Raw genomic sequence first — 17,250 nt, forward strand, 5'->3', positions numbered from 1 at the left:
AAAATGGGTGAAAGTTCTACAGGAGAATTTCTCAACCTCAGCGCTACTACATTTCAGGCTGGCTGACTCTTGCTTGTGAGAAGCTGTCTGTTCTTGTGAAGGACGTATGGCAGCGTCCCTAGGCTGCGCACACTAGATGCGTCCAGACATTTCCAAATATCCTTGGCAGCAGCAGAGGCACCAACGAGCCCCAGGTGGAGGACTACTGGTACCCAGAATCTCTCTGTATCATCTTTGCAACTCTTCTGTAAATACACTTTTATTTTCAAATGAAATACAAACATTCACAAATACAGGAGCATGGCAGTTATTTTTAAAGTTCCCCAGGCACACCGTAATGATCTACAAGAATGAAACAAGGCAATGGATGAATAATGGTTCTTACTGGCCTCATCGATAAAGACAGGAGATATATACATGTGCTTAGAACAATAAGGAAGAGCTGAACCCAAATGCAAAATAACGGGGACAGTCAATGTAAGGGTGTTCTTAATACTTGTTAAAACTTGCTAAAAATTGGTTCTGTTGTACATTCAACTGCACCAAGTATTTGTTACAATACCTCCCACTGTACTAGTGTCCCAGGAAGCAGCATTCCCATCATTTACCCAAGATCGGTATTAGCAAAAAAAAAAAAGGAATGGTTCTAGCTGCTTCAGTTCTTCTTCAGCAGAAGGAAGGCAGCATCCCTCCTTCATGATGCTTCTGCCAGGAGAAGTAAGTCTAAGACATTAAACAAACAAAAGTCAATCTAAGACATTAAACAAACAAAAGTCACTTGTGCTCACCAAACAGCAACCGCAGAATGCTAACTGCATGCACCTGTTTATATTTTGTTCCGATGCAGGCCGTTGAACCAACCCTGAGGAAGCACACCTCCTTCCTAACCTAGCAAGTGGGAGGGGAAGGGCCAGGGGAAGCACCCCACGGCTTCTGGAGGCGGCTGCAAGACCGAGGCCATAGAAGAAGATGGGGACACACTCAGGGACTGGGGCTTCCTCCTGCCTTGCATGATGCTCTGAGAAATCAACTGAAGTCCTGTCTGCCCCCAGAGTATGAAAGCGAGGCTCAAGGAGACAGAAAACCCAGGCAGCGGGGAGCTACTTCGACTATGGCCATTCTCAGTCTTCAAAGATCCAGCACCAAAAAACTCCTGTGACTGTGTATGTGACAAATGCTAACTAGACTTATTGTGGCAATTGTTCCCCAGTATATGCAAATGTTGAGCCACAGTGCTGTGTACCTGAAGCTGGTACAGTGAGGTATGTCCGTTACACCTCAAAGAAACAAACTGAAATGCCATTAGCACAGCTCAACAGAAAATCTACGCTTTGGGGCTACAAACAGAGATGGGTCTGCTGGAGTTCTTTAAATTTACCTCAATGACCATTTTGACCAATTGGTTTTACCCCCCAAAAGAGATTATAACACATACAGGACCAACTTCCTTCAGCCAATCACTGAAAAGGAACAAGTGCCCACGGCCTTGCCTCAAATGTGGGGAGCCCTGGTCTGAGAGGGGGTCTGTGAGAACTGGCTCCCCTCCCCATTTCTCTCCAATGGGCCAGGCGGGGCCAACCACATTCAGCGGCTGCTAAGAACAGGCTCTTGTTTCTGGGAATCAAAAGTACTAAGTAGGAGCTGGGCCATGTCTCTCCAGCACAAGACTGCTAATCCCCTTACCGTGGATACAGGGCTATGTTGTTCCTTATCCCTCATTCAGGGATAAGATCACAGGATTTATCCCTGAAAAACTCGGCAGAGGAGGAAATTCATTCTCTGCCCACCAACCACCATTTCACTCAGAGACAAAATGTCCTCCCCAAATTAGACTTCTACCTCTCTTGCTAAAAAATGACAAATTATCTTAAGGCCAATAATTGAGTAAAGTTTATCGATAAACTTTCCAGTTTATCTGGGAAGTACACTAAAATTGAACCTTAGATTATATTTTCCATAGAAATGACTTTCAACATTTTAAAATTCCTGGGAGACTATTTTAATAATAAACATGGCCTAAATCTTTTTTTATTTATTTTATTTTGATTGTTGTTCAAGTACAGTTTTCTGCCTTTTAACCCCATCCCAGCCCACCCCCCAGCCCTCCTCCCCTCCCTTCCATTTCCACCCCCCCTTGTTATTGTCCATGTGCCCTTTATACTGGTTCCTGCAAACTCTTCCCCTCTTCCCCTGAAATTCCCTCCCCTCACCTCTCTGGTCACAGTCAGCCTGTTCTCAATTTCAGTGTCTTTGGTTATATTTTGCTTGTTCGTTTGTTTTGTTGATTAAGTTCCTATTAAAGGTGAGAGACACTTCTCCAAGGAGGACGTACAGAGGATCCAGAGACAGAAGGAAAGATGCTCAGTATCACTAGCTGTCAGACAGATGCAAATTAAAACCACATGGCCTAATCTTATTGTAAAATCTGGAAAACAAGTGGTTGCTGTTTTCAATTGAAGTTCCAACTTCAAGTACCCTGACATAATGAAACCGAAACTTCCTATCATTAAAATTTTTTTATCCATCTTCCATTCTGCTTTTAAGAATTTCCAAAAATAGCATGCAAACCACTTGATATGAGGATTTGTAAAAACCACATTTAGTTCACCCTCCTATAATTTCTACCAGGGGCAGCTTCTTGGGTGTGGGCCCTGTGCTGTGTGGAACATGCTTTTATCCATCATTTAAAGGACACAGTAGGCTTTCAGTAAAGGTCACTGGATCCTGTGGCCACAACCACAGCAATGCGGTTGAATAGGCTGGCCTCAGTAGACTGTAATAAAGGAAGAGCTCCGTGTTTCTCACACGAATGCCTTTGGAAGCTGCGTCAGCGCTCATACCACCATTCCTTGACAGCATCTGGTGTAGCTGGGGAGCTTTCCTGTCACTTCTGGCTATTAAAATTTCAGATCAGTCTGATCAAACGTCAGATCAAAACTGTCTTCCTGCCTCCGACACACAGCTTCTCTTCCAGGGGTGCTGGCCTGAGGGTCTGCTCCATTTTTTTACTCTCGGTGCTCCATTTCCTCCTGCGCATGGCCCCTCACCACCACCCGCTTCATTCTTGCTCATTTAGGGATGAAAAAGGGAAATGGAGATGGACAGGGCGGGCATCAGAGAAGAAAAAGGCAAAGTTCTTTTTCTAGCCAGGACTCAGGGTGGCCCCTCTCGCTGTTATATACTCCAACTTGGTGGGCGCCTTCATGTTCTCCATCCAGAGTGCGCTTGTGGGGCCTCTGGGGACTTGTTGGGGATCTCTGTACTGCACCTTCCCGGCGTGGGTGATGCACTCTGGCCGATCTGCTCCATTTCATCCTCTGCTCTGCCTCCAAGGTGACTTCCAGCCTGGACCTACCACCTTCTCTCTGCCCTGCAGTTGGTTCTCAGCCCCAGCAGGCACTGGCTCCACCCAGCTCCTGTTGGCAGCCTCCACTTGGCCCCAGGAACACCTTAAGTGCAGGCTGCTTACAAAGCTGCCCTCTGTCGCTCCACTCCCAGGAGGCTCAAGCCAGTCTTGCACCTTTAGACTGGTCTGGCTTAGAGACAGGCACCAGGTTCCACCCCACAGCATACTCTCAATGACTGGGGATAGCCTCATAATCTCTAGAACTGCAGGTGCCGCTACTCGGGTGGTAGCTTGAAGTGTGCTAACAATGTCTCCAAGGAGATAAAATGCCTGTCCCTCCCCTCACAGACAACACTACTCTCTGTGAGTGGTTCTCTACCTGACTTCAGGCTGGCCGGGAAAAGAGTAAGGTTGTCACTCTTATATACAACCCATGGTGCGGCATGGGCACCAACTCGTCCTCATGAACCCAACTGTAAGCACCCTGCCTGGCTGCATGGTGTCTGTGCACCAGAACCCCTCCCTGCCCCTGTGCTATGGGGAACGGGGTAAATGCCACAGCCAGCCTACACCCTCTGCCTGCCGGACCCTCCAGCCTCCTCTTCCACTGCCTGCCTGGGGTAGCGGTGACTGCACCAGTTCAGCTCTTTAGAGAGGCTCTTCTCCTTGATCATCAGTCACAGTTATACTGGATCAAGAATATGCCAGTCATAAGTTTCCATATATGCGAGGACATCCTCAAGAGATACTGAGCTCTGTCACTGAGGGTGATCAAGCTTCAATAGAAGAGATACTGTAGTAAGGACCAGACAAAAGGTGGGATAAAAATGAGAGTATTTATTATTCTGTTTATTTCTTGGCTATCTTTAGTGAGTTCATGTTACATTTTCAATGCATCTCAGTATAGTCAGGTTTCCCGCAACACTCATGGAATAAGCAATAATGGGGTAGACAAAACAATAGACAGCATAAGATCCAGATGGGAATCCCTGAGGCCATCCCAGAAAGGGCTATTTCCCACCCCCAGCATTCACTCTGCCCCACACTGGCACCTAAAGATCTCTGGAAGGCAGAAGGCTTAAAACCTGTCCAAGGTGCCATGCTACTAGTATCTCCCATCCACCCACCACATTGGATGTGGCCGCCTCTCTGCAAAGTCATCTGCAATCCCATCTAGCATTTCGTGATGCCCTTTGCTGCAGGGGAAGCCTCTGCGTGTAAAGATGCAGCCTTTTTTATGGCAGCACTTGTACAAGTAGGCCCGGCATTTGAACTGCATTTTAAACACACCCCGATTCATTAAGCAGACTCCATCACTCAGCCCCTGGCAGCAGTGTGGCTGGGACTCATCCTGCCTCAGCCTTTACAGAAAAAAAGGTTGTTGGTCCTGATCCAGTTCTGCACTTTTTGATTCTTTCCACTGATTTTGGCAACAATACCCTCTGTGTAGCTTGTGCACCCAATTCCAAGGGAAATGTTTTTGTAAGTAAGTCAGGTCAGATATTCCCAGACTCCTACGGTGCCCCATATTCCAAAATTTTTTTTTCTAAAATGAATTCGTGGAAATTAATGTGAAATGTTTAAATGAACTTTCCCTAAGAATGGAACCACCTGATTTAACACAGTCACTTACAAGGTGAAATTTAGGCACTTGAAGGAAATAACTGTACAATGAACACAGTAACCTATAAAACCTGCTGAGCAAGAATGACTAGAAGATGAAAGACTAGTTGAGGGATCAGCACTGTGAGATGACCACTAGCTTTCTTATATTTTTTATTTAGAATTTTTTGTAATACTATAGTCTAATTTTATTTTTAAAAGTTATTACGAATAGCTGTGGAAAGAATGTGTAAGATAAAATATTTTTTTTCTAAAACATCTACAAAATAGAAGTAGAGCTCACTTAGGGCAAAACTTTATTTTACTATAGACCTCATTATTTTGATTTTTTGAGTCATGTGAATATATCACCTATTTTTAAAAGATGTGTGTGCATATATGTATATATATATATACACACACACACACATATATACACATGTGTACACACAAATATATGGACTGTATATTTACTTTGCTCCCCCCAAATTCCACTCTTCCTACTTCTTTATTACTTATAGTCACAGCCCATGCATCATATGCTGTGGGTGTGAGGGAGACCAGTAAATAGCAATCCTCTTTGCCAGCTTCTGAAGCACTATAAAATTAAGACAAAAGAACGAAGGCTGCGATAGAGGATATGACTTTAATCAGCACACAAATTTCCTTTCTAATTTTTAAAAATAATCCTGAAATGAGGTCAATTCCTCTACAGTGTCCCATGTGGAATGGAACTGAGGCAAGTGTGGCCTCGTACTGTAGTAGTATGCAAGATATCGAACACCTTCCGATGTTCACCTACCAACCTAAACAGTCCTCCGCTGTAGCCAGCACACACGGCCTTTCAGGTGTGTGTGCCTGCCCATGCAGGGCCAGATTTGATACTTGCTATAGGGAGCAGCAGAGAAAAATGGCTGCAATCGAGGGCAGGATGGCTCTGAAAGAGAAGGGAACCTATTATGCCCACTCTTTCCTTCCAGCCCACCAATCAGATCAGTCATTTTACCTCTCAAGGGGAAGAGTGTGGGATGGATGAGAGAGGAACCAGGAGTACTACCCTAATCACAGATAGAGATGGTAATAAGCATCACAAGTAGAGAAAATTCCTCTGGAAGAATAGATAAAAAATGAAAAACTGTTAAAAATTGTAGTAAAGCTTTGAAGAAAATAAACAAGGTGCTATGACAGATACCAACAGTGGGACAAAGCAATACATAGTTAAGTTATTTTCAAAATGAGTGCTATGGACTTACTTGTCCCCCTCCCTCCAAATTCATATCTTGAAGTCCTAACCCCCAATGTGACTGTATTTAGAGACAGGTCCTGTGGGAGTTAATTGTGGCTAAATTAGGTCATATGGTGGGGCCCTGATAATACAGAATTAGTATCTTCATAAGAGGAGAAACCAGAGAAGTCACTCTGTCCCCCTCCACTTCCCCCTTAATGAAGAAGTCACATGACCACACAATGATCTGGTGGCACCTGCAGGCCAAAAGAACAGCCCTCAGAATGAAACCTACCTTGGCAGCAGCTTGATCTTGGACTTCCCAGCCTCCAGAACTGTGAGGAATAAACTTTTGTTGTTTAAGCCGCCCAGTCTGTGATACTTTGCTACAGCAGCCCGAGCTGACTGATGCAATGAGAGTAGAGTTCTTACCTATCCTATCTATCTATTCATCAGCAAAAGATATATATACACAACCAAAATGTAGAAAACTTATGACATATGGCTACATTGTTTTAATATTCATTTTCATAGTGTCCACTGAATGAAAAGCATTGTTAAAACAAGATATAAACTGTAAACTAAGCTAGATGAAGCATTTAAAAATGCTAAACAACAATGTAGATTCCTTCAAATTAGATCAATAAATTATTTTCAAGGTCACATTTTAATGATTGCACTATCTCCAATAATACTGCAAATTGTCCATTAAGATTTTTCACTGTTTACTTACTCTGTAGTTCCTCTGTTGGGAACTTTTCTCATGGAGAAAGCTATCATTGCTTTGAAGAGATATTCTTCACTTGCATCCCAGGTATACTGGAAGAGAAGTAAAAGAGAAAATGTAACATGAAGAGCCGCGAGGTTAAAATGATGCATTGGGTTCTCGTTGTGGCCATAGTTTGTTCTCTCTCTCGTTCTCTCTCTCTCTCTTGTTCTCTCTCTCATTCTCTCTCTCTCATCCTTCTCCCACATGCAGACTGGAGACTATGATGAATTATGTCTCCATGATGCATACTGCTCAGGATAGAGTTTCTTGGATAGTCTATCTTTCCAAGTACGGTATGTTTCCTTTTGCATCTTCTTCAGAATCTGCAGTGTTCGTAGCCAGTTCATAAGTAGCACGTTTGGACATCTCATCCTGGACAAATACAGTCAGTTCCCTCCCTCTCTTTCTCCCTTCCCTTAGAACCTCATTCTCCCTCTTGGCTTCCTTTCCTTTATCAACAGCAGTACAATTTTTCTTTTTTATTTTCTTAGCTGGGAACTTGAGTGTATGTGCATGTTATGGGCTGAATTGGCCCCCCCCCAAAATGTATATGCTGAAATCTTATCCCAGAACCTCAGGATGTAATCATATTTGGAGACAGTGTCATTATGGAAGTGATTACGTTAATATGAGATCAATAGGGTGGGCCCTAGTCCAATATGACTTGTGTACTTACAAGATGAATTTTGGATATATAGACACACTGAGGAAGACACGTGAAGACACAGGGAGAAGACAACCCCTATACAAGCCAAGGAGAGAGGCCCAGAACAGATCCTTCCCTTGGGAACTCAGGAGGAGCCAACACTGATGATCCCCCGTCTTGGATTTCTAGCCGCCGGAACTGAGAGAAAATAAACTGCCACTGTTTCGGTGACCCATTCTGTGGTCACCCGTAAACTAACGTGGCTGACCTCACATTACAGGTGAGTGGTCGAGTATTACCGGAGAAAGTCACAAAAGAGGGTTTGTTGGCTTAACTCTAAATTCATGATGACTGACTTTCAAATTGCCTGCAAATCCCTTAGGTTTCTCCATCAGTTTTCTCTGTCTCTCGTGGTTCACAATGATGATTGCAAGGCCCCTTCAGGCCCCCCAGAATCTCTGTGCTTTCCTTCACATCTCACTCTCACGAGATGCTCTTGTTTCATAATTTATAGATACATCTCCAGTCATCAAGCCACACTCCACCATGCTCCCATCACCAAATACAAAAGTTCCTCCAGAGACACACCCTATCCACACCCTTCCCTGAAGGGAAAGCTGTGATCTCTCCCGCCCCAGTGATGGCTGTTCTACCCACCTTCATTAGGAAGACTTCCGTCTGCCTTTCTCAACATTATCAGGATCTCACCAGTATCACTTTTCACTGCCCTGCTGTTCAATGCTGACGAGCCTGTCCATTGACTTTTAGCCACGCTCAACTCTTTCCCACTAAAACGACACCAAAACCAAATCGCTTTACTCAGTCCTCCTTCTTCTACCTACTTCTGTCTCTCTCTGGCCCTCCACAGCCAAAATTCACAAAGGACATATCCATACTTCTGTCCTCCTATGTTCACCGCCCACTTCTTAACCCCCTTTGCTGTCTGCCTTCCGGTTCTGCCATTCTACAGAAACGGCTTTCTCTAGAGTCACCAGTGACCTCCGAGTTGCTAAATACAATGAGCACGCTTCAGTTCCATCTTGCTGGGCCTCTCAACAGCATTTGCCGCTCTTGAAAACTCCCTTCATCTTGAAGCACTCTCTTCCCTGCTGTGATACAAGGGTTCCCTGATTTTCTTCCTGCCCCTGCCCCACTTGCAGGTTCACCCTCTTCGCAAGGGCTGCAAGTTTGGGGGAAACTCTAAGCTCTCTGCTAGGCCCCCTCCTCTTGGCACTCTGTACTCTCCTCCTCAGTGCTGTTATTTACTTAAGCCTTCCATTATCACCTTCGAACAAAAGACTCAGGAATGTACATCTAAAGCCAGCTCTGTCCTTGCCTCTTTGTCAATAACAGCTCAAATACAGTCCCAAACTGAAGTCTGTTCTTATCTGTACCTGGCTGCCTGGCTCATAAATAGGACATCACCCATCCAGCTGCAGAATTAGAAATAAAAGCTTCATCCTTGACCCCTCATCCCTTCCTTGTCATACTCATACCATCCCAGTTGCTGTTGAATCCCTTCACTACCTCTGCCCACCAACACTGTATTTCAAATGGACATCACCTCTCACCTACACTAACTACTCCTATCACCTCTTAACTGCTGCCCCCTTTCTACTCTCATACCCTCCGATCTGTCTTGCACTGCAGTTAAACTGCCTTTCAACACTAATTCTGTCATGACATCTCTTCTGTAAACCCCCTACTTGCTTTAAAGACAATACCAACCCCCCCACTGCCGACACCGTCCACATATTCCTGGCCTGACCCCTCCTTTCTCTCTAAACTCATTGTGTGCCCTGTTCCTCCTCACTGCTCCAGTTCCAGAGACACCTCAGTCTTCCTTCCACCCCCGCTCTCACCAAGATCCTTCATGCAATAACTCTCTGAACGTGCTGTTCCTTCGGCCTTTTGTTTTTGTACTCTCATCTGATGAGAACAGAATGAATACCTGAACTACCTTCTGAAAGGGTTGTTGTGAGGATTAAATGAGCCAGCTGAGCAAAATGCTTGGAAGGGTCCCAGCTAGAAAGTAAAATAGGTTTTCAATAAATGTTGGATAACCTAATAATGATTACTCATTGAGTGAATAAAATCAGATACTGGTAGAGTGGCCTCCAGAGTACCTCTAAGTTTCTTTAGTGCTCCTTTACTGCTTCTAGCCCGGCGCATCTTAATAACACACTATGGGGAAAGCTTTTCACAGACTGGAAAACGGAAACTAGAATTACAAAATACCTTCTTATTAATTTGACACACTATCCTGTTCCTATAACAACATGAGCTCCATGAGTATTTTTAATTTCAATTACATGAGCATATATTTCATATTGTTCTTTTTTAAACCCCACCCAAACTATCTTTATTGATTTTAGGCAGAGAGGAAGGGGGAGAGAGCGAGGAACATCAACGTGAAAAAAACCACCAACAGATTGCCTCGGGTGCGCGCCCTGACTGAGAATCAAACCCATGACTTCCTGGTGTACAGAACAACGCTTCAACCAAGTGAGCCACCCGGCCAGGGCTCATGTTGTTATTTTGATATTTAAGAAGAATTAAAGAAACTTCATGTTAGGATTTGACAATTTTGTGCTATGAAAGATCTCATGTGGGTGTAATACGACCTCTTTTCAATGACTGCAAAGGTGGGGCTAACAACATTCAAGTGACCACAGTGGTAAGGCACACAGCCCAGCCCAAACCTGGCTGCCTGACTCAGGCCCCTCTGCTCTACTGTGCAGGGTTGAAATGCTCAAGGATGTACAATTGTCCTGTGTAATACAAAACTTCACATTTTCTAGCATATACTGTAGATAAAATATTTTAGGCAAAATCATTTTATTAACAATTTCTATTTTAACTACAACTTTTTACTTTAAGAAAATATCAGATGCAAGGTCTTTAGAAGTAATCTATACAACTTCAAGGCAACTATGCACAGAGAGTTATAATTACACAAAGCACAGTGTTATTAGTAAACAAAATTTAAAATGAACATGTAGGATCTCCACTTACTGCTTTATCTCCCAGAGCTGTTTTGATACTAAGTCTCACTTTAAAAGCATTTTTTGCATCTGCCAGGAAGAAAAAAGAGCAGTATAAGACAAAATCTGCCAAAACAGAGTCTAATAAATCCTAATATTTAATGCAAATCAAATAAACAAAACACAAAACTGCAATTATTCTGCCCCCCCAAATTCCTGAAAGTTTAACTGCAATCACCTTAGGTGCTTAATTTTTTCTTTCAAATTCATAAAACAATCACAGACTCAACTTTTAAGCCACAACACGTCTACAGATTTGGAAAAATAAAGAAGCCTTTCAGTTAAAGACTTATCAAACATTAAAAAAACATGAATCTATTTCTTCAGTTTCAAGGCTACATACCTGGTTGACAGAGCTCAGCGTGAATAGCAGTCACCAGAAAAAAGAGCAGCCACAACATTCTTTCAGAGAGGCAACCACAAGGCAAACCAAGGGAAAAATAACCCACCCTCCACTTAAAGCTTCCTTAGCCATTCTGTGATCCGGATTAGAACAGAAGAAAAAAAAGCAAGCCACCAGCTAGAAGGATTAATGATTAACCCCCACCGCTTGGGTTAATACTTTGATAGAAGCAGCCCATCTCCTGTCAGTTATTTACAAAAACCTGCCTGAAAAACAGGTTAGTTGTTCTTTGCAAACTACCTTGAAAGAATGTCTCCTCTGCTGACTCAAAGGCTGAGCCCGCCCCCGCCCCCTTTCTTGTCTTCTTCAGTGTAGGGTGGAAAGGACTGAGTCCTCTCTGGAAGTTTTCCTTGGCACGAACTGTCCATCTTTTCAGGCCAAAAGCATCTGGCTGACACATGAGCTCTCTTAATTTGGCAAGCTAATATCACTCCTTTCTATGTCTGGTGAACAAAGGCCTTGCGAGAATGCCCTTACCTGACACACTTCTGCAGATGAGCAACCTAGCAGAGCTTCCCATCCAAAGGGAACGGTTCTGGTCAGCCCTTAGGTGTGGCACTTGCGTAACATCACAGCTGATGATACAGAGCAGTGCTGTCCAATGGGACATTTTCTGGTGATGGAAATGTTCCATAGCTGCGCTAGGCCACAGGGTAGCCAGTAGACAGGGTGGCCATCGAGCTGTTGCAATGGGGCTAGTGCTGCTGTGAAATTGAATTTTTTATTAACTCAAGTAGCCACATGTGGCTAGTGAGTACATTGGTCAGTGAGGCTATGGAGCAGTAACTAAGAGCTACCTACCTACCATGAACTAGGCCTACTGGGTTCTTGCTGTAATCCTCCAAAGAGCAACTCACGGGTGCTGTTGTTATCATTATCGTACCATGAGGAAATCAAGGAGCTGGCGCTCCAGGCATTGGTGGCCATGGAAGGAGTGGATAGGCATCACTTGAACCCTCTCTCCACCACACTGAGTCACACTGCATCTCGGGTCATCACTGGTAAAACTTAAAATTGCAGCCGAGCCTCAGAGATGCTTGAGGAACACAGTGGAAAAGAATCTTTCCCTAGTGGGCACTCCCTCTAGAGGCCAACAGAAGCCCCCACAGTGGGTTGATGTCGGGGCTTTCCTCTTTAGTCCATTTTTCCTACCATGCTGCCTCCTCCCGAATTTGGCCCCCAGATTGCAATGGGTGCTTGAAAACCATGAGTGCAAAAATTAGGTTGGGTGACCCTGATGCTAAATAGAAAATTTGGAGTATTAAAGCAATAATGAGAAAAATGTCAGCAGCAACAGTTTGACAGTCATATTATTTCCCCCTCCTAGTTAAGGTGCTATTTTAAAATAGAGGACCCACTTCTGTTCACTACCACCACCTGAGGAAGCTTTCCCGCATCTCCTTCACCTTGGTGGCAAGCGCACAAAGTCAGGAAAAGCTGTGCCAGTGGGAGAGACAGCCCAAAGTTAGCCCACTGGTGGCAATGGGAGGAGTGGAACAGTTGGCACTTGAACCTACTCTAGAAATTTCACTATTAGGTAAAATGGAAATTTCCTAAAAGGAAGAGCTCACATAACAAACCCCTGCAAACAAAGTCATACTAGATGAAATTACCTTGTTAGACAAGATGAAGTCATCACAGGAAGGAAGGCCAGTAGATAGACTGTAACCAAACAGATTATTGGCATCAAGGAACAATGCCATGTTAGAGACAGAAACCTGAATTGACTTTCCTTTAGCCTTAAACTTCATAAAAGTATCAAATGTCTCCCTTTCATTTTTACTTAATCACCTATGCAACCAGGATTGTAGACCGTGAAATGTCGAATTGTAGTGTAAGCCATTCATTTGAAAAGAAAATCTTGTACCTTTTGGATAATGATTTTTCCATGTTTGCTGTCTCATTTTGAAAACAATCAAAAAAGAGCAAAAGAAGTTCTGTACAGAAAATACAAAGAAGCAAAACAGAAAAGTACAAAACACCCATAATGCCACCAGCACAGATGACCAATGTGAACATACTTAAACAGTTGAAACTCACCTTCCTTAGCCTTGGATCTCCTTGTGTGACCCTGCTGTCATTTTGTCTTATTGTAGCAGCACTATCAGAACCAGGTGATGTGACAGAGCAACACGGACCTTGTCGCCTTCCTAACTCTAATGGGATTGCTCCTGTTCCACAGGATCCAGTGCGTCACACTAAATTTGATGTGTCATAAGCTAAAGTCTCCTCTTATTTCACTTTGCTAAAAATTTCTTTTAGCGATAATTGATGTTGAATTTTATCAACTGTCTTTTCAGCATCTCTTAACATGATCCTAGACTTTTTACCATTTGGTGCATTGTATTAATAAATTTCTTTACCTTAATCTGTTAGAAATACTCATTTTGATGATTTCTAACATACTTCAATAGCTAATTGCTGCATTCTTCCTTAGGTTTTTAAATCTATTTTCATAGAAGAATATCATGTAGGTCCTTTTCAAGAGCTGATGCTTTTTAAAAATATTTTTTTATTTATTTTTAGACAGAAGAGAAGGGAAGGAGAAAGAGAGAGAGAAACATCGATGTGTGGCTGCCTCTCCCACACCCCCTGCTGGGAACTGGCCTGAAACCCAGGCACGTGCCCTGACTGGGAATCGAACCAGTGACCCTTTGGTTCGCAGGCCGGCGCTCAATCCACTGAGCCACACCAGCCAGGGCAAGTACTGATTGTTTATTTTCTTCTTGCTCCTATATTACCATCTTGAAAGTGGTATAGAAAGATTTCTAGCATTGTCTACATTTACAAATACTTAAAAATGCAGAAAAAAACCCCACAAAACTCAGAGTTGAAGAATGCGGACCATACCCATTTTGGAGGAAAAGTTCTTTACAAATGTTCATTTCTTACATTGTCATTTATTGCAGGTTTCATATTTCTTTCTGAGTCCATTTTGGCTATTGACAATTTCCAAGAAAACCATTCATTTCATTAAGGTTTTCAACTATTCTTGTGGACTTTATATATTTTCCACAAAATATCTACTTCATTGCTTATATCCCCTTTATATTTTCTGGTATGTACATTCTTTCTCATTTTCCATTATCTTGCCAGAGGTTCATTTAGTGTTGTTGTTTAATAAAAGAACAACATCTTGCATTAAATTTTCAATTCTTTTTTTACTGCTTTGTGATTCATCAATCTTATTTACATTTATTTATTAAGTTCTTACTCCTGTTGTCAGTACAGTGACTTTCTTGTTCTTTTTATAACTCTTGAACTGGCTAATAGGCTTATTTATTTTTAATGTTTCTCAGTTAATAATGAAAATATCTGCAACTATTAATTTTCCTTGGAATACTCTTCCGGCACATGGCATAAGAAGTATAGATGTGCCCTGGCTGATGTGGCTCACTAGATTGACTGCCAGCCTGCAAACCAAGGGTTCGTCAGTTCAATTCCGTCAGGGCACATGCCTGGGTTGCAGGTCAGGTCCCCAGTAGTGGGTGCTCAAGAAGCAACCAAACACCGATTTTTCTCTCCCTCTCTTTCTCCCTCCCTTCCCCTCTAAAAATAAATAAAATCTTTTTTAAAAAAAGAAGTATAGATGTACAGTGATCTCATTCTTCTTTTCTAAAAAGTCTATAATTATGGTTTTAATTTTTCTGTACTCCAGTATTTGCTTAGAAACGCATTTGACAATCGCGAAAGAAACAGCAGCCCAAAATGAAATGATTAAAAATATCATTTTTATAGGTCCTGTCAGGTGAATAGTAAGAGGAAAAGTATAACTATAAAGTAAGACATTCACTTAAAATGTGAAAACTCTTACAAGGTATGGATCACTTTGAACGTGCTAAAAATGATTTAACAAAGAACTTGATAGCTCGACAGAATAAGTGGAACACAGAATTAAATACTATTGTTTTTGCCTCTTTACATACTATCTTTACTTTCTTATACTTTTCAAAATATTGTAGCAATTTAGTCTTTATTTCCATGCACAATTTTAAGTATTAAACCTCCAGAGAATTCATATCAAACTTGTTCCATACAAGGCTCATTTTAGCAACTCCACATATGAGAGCCTAATAACTTATTAGTAGCAGTGATAATGATGACAAAGCAGTTCCAGTCATTCCTAATATGTTACTATTGACTTCTGTTCCTAGTTGAGACAATGTAAATAAAGGGCTGAGATTACTGTTGCCCTGAGCAACATAAAAGGCATCCAGTCTCCTGAGACGGGAAAAAGAAATTGATTTTTCTATGTTTTTACATATTCCACAACAGTATTAAAAGCAGTTTGTTGGCACATAACTATTGATCTACTGCTCTGAAGGGTAAATGTGAGATCACATGAAAACATGTGAGTCGTTCTTTTGATTCATGTGAGATGCCTTTTTAAAGTCCATGAGAGTTGCAAAAGCACGTGGGGATATGCATGTTCCATCTAGTACCTTCAATAAAACAAAAGGTAGGAAAAACCAGTGTTGCTTTTAAATCCTGACCCTGATTATTGTTTTATTGTCACATACAGGTATTTCATAAACCTGTAACACCTAAAACTAGTAAACTGTAAAACCATTTCAAATACAACTTTACTCTATAAAATTTTTATCAGGTTTTGAGAAATGTATCTAGATGTGATATTAAAAGAAATCAAAAGTTTAATAGCTAAACATGTAAATTTTATAAGATTTTATAACCTTGTACTTTTGAAACTAATGGTCTACTCATTTACAGTATTTTCTAAAAGAGAGGTTATAGAATTTTAAATAAATGCGATTATTCCTCATTTAAACTGAAATGAAACAGATATTCTATAAAACATCAAGATGTTTATAGTAATTAGTCTAATTATTTTCAGTATAATTAGTAGATAAAAAATTATTCTATTCTCTCTAAATTGTCAGTGTTAAGATGCATGACAAGATAAAGTATTGTGAAAAATAACTATATTTGAACTCAGTGGTTCTCACTGGGGGTAGATTTTTTCTTCCAGAAGACACTGTGGCAATGTCTGGAGACATTTGTGGTTGTCACCAGTGAAGGAGGTGTGCTACATGCATCTAGTGGGTGGAGGCCAGGGTGGGTGCCAAACATCCTACAAACGTTGGAAACATTATTTAGGCCTTCATATGGTACCTTTTTTCTCCATGTATCTGAGTTCATGGAAATAACTTACAAAAAGTACAGCAGGAGATAAAGGCAAACCACATGTGTGTATGTATATGTGTGTAAAATCAAGCATACTATAAGATTTTAACATCATTTGTTCCATATTCTGATATCAGTAAAATGAACTCATTTATCTTTTATTAAGACAGCTATAAGAAAATATAAGCCTGGTTACTGGACCCAGTCCAACAGCCCATGATTAATAAGCATAAACACATCTAAAACTCGCTGTCATCGAATGATGTTTCTGCATTCCTTTGTCCTTCTTCTCCCTGTCATTTACATCGAAGTCATGTCCACATTAAAATCTTCACTAACAACCCAGGGCCTATGTCAGAGCATCTAAACTCTTGAACCTGTAAGATCTGAACCTAATCAGATCTTACATACATTTGGGCTTTCCGGATGTATCAACACTGATGCCACTGCCCCATCTTCCTCTGGGCCACTCTGCTGGCTAGTCTGTGCAAGTGGGCCAGGTCCTACCTCTGTTCTTTGTGTGTGTTTGTTTTCACACTATTTCCTTAACTTGGATACTGTGAGCTTTCCCCTTTTTTACCTTGAAACATATTAGCCATTGTTACAGGCCTATCTCAATATCACCTCCTTTGAGAAATTTTTTTTTGTTTTTATTATAGCTTTTTATTTGCTTTAAACTTGTCCGATCTACTAACTTTCTATCCTCTCCTTCCCCTGCATTCCCATAGCATTTTGTTCACATTCATACAAGCATCTATTGCTAACATGACTTAACTTTTCTATCCCTACAAACTTCAATTCCTGAAGGGTGGGGATTGGTTCAATTCTGCATTTTTCATGGCTCATGAATATTTGATAATTTCATAAAACTGAGTTAACTTACATGAATTATAAACTGGCATTCTAAGAAGCTCAAGGCTGTGGTAATGAAGTATCATGAGGCATCATTGCAATTTTTTTTCCATTCCTAGCCAGAGAAAAACAACTTCCCTATCTTTAATAAACAATCCAGGGCTTTGGAATGTTTTTGTCTGTTTTCATACCGTATGTCCTTTCTAAGATGAAAAAAACTG

At 41.6% G+C, this 17,250-nt stretch overlaps 1 long non-coding RNA gene across 1 annotated transcript; it reads right to left on the bottom strand.

The window, feature by feature from the left end:
* Positions 1–6,894: 6,894 nt before the first annotated feature.
* On the bottom strand, positions 6,895–11,130 carry LOC118993793 (uncharacterized). The gene is made up of 3 exons (XR_005067945.1): positions 10,976–11,130; positions 10,604–10,662; positions 6,895–6,992 (listed from the first exon to the last, which is right to left on the bottom strand). It is a non-coding gene; the product is annotated as an uncharacterized LOC118993793 (long non-coding RNA).
* Between the last annotated feature and the right edge of the window lie 6,120 nt (positions 11,131–17,250).

This window comes from Sturnira hondurensis, unplaced genomic scaffold (genome assembly GCF_014824575.4).
Source record: "Sturnira hondurensis isolate 20B ecotype Veracruz unplaced genomic scaffold, ASM1482457v3 Scaffold0008905, whole genome shotgun sequence".
In the NCBI taxonomy this organism is placed as follows: Eukaryota; Metazoa; Chordata; class Mammalia; order Chiroptera; family Phyllostomidae; genus Sturnira; species Sturnira hondurensis.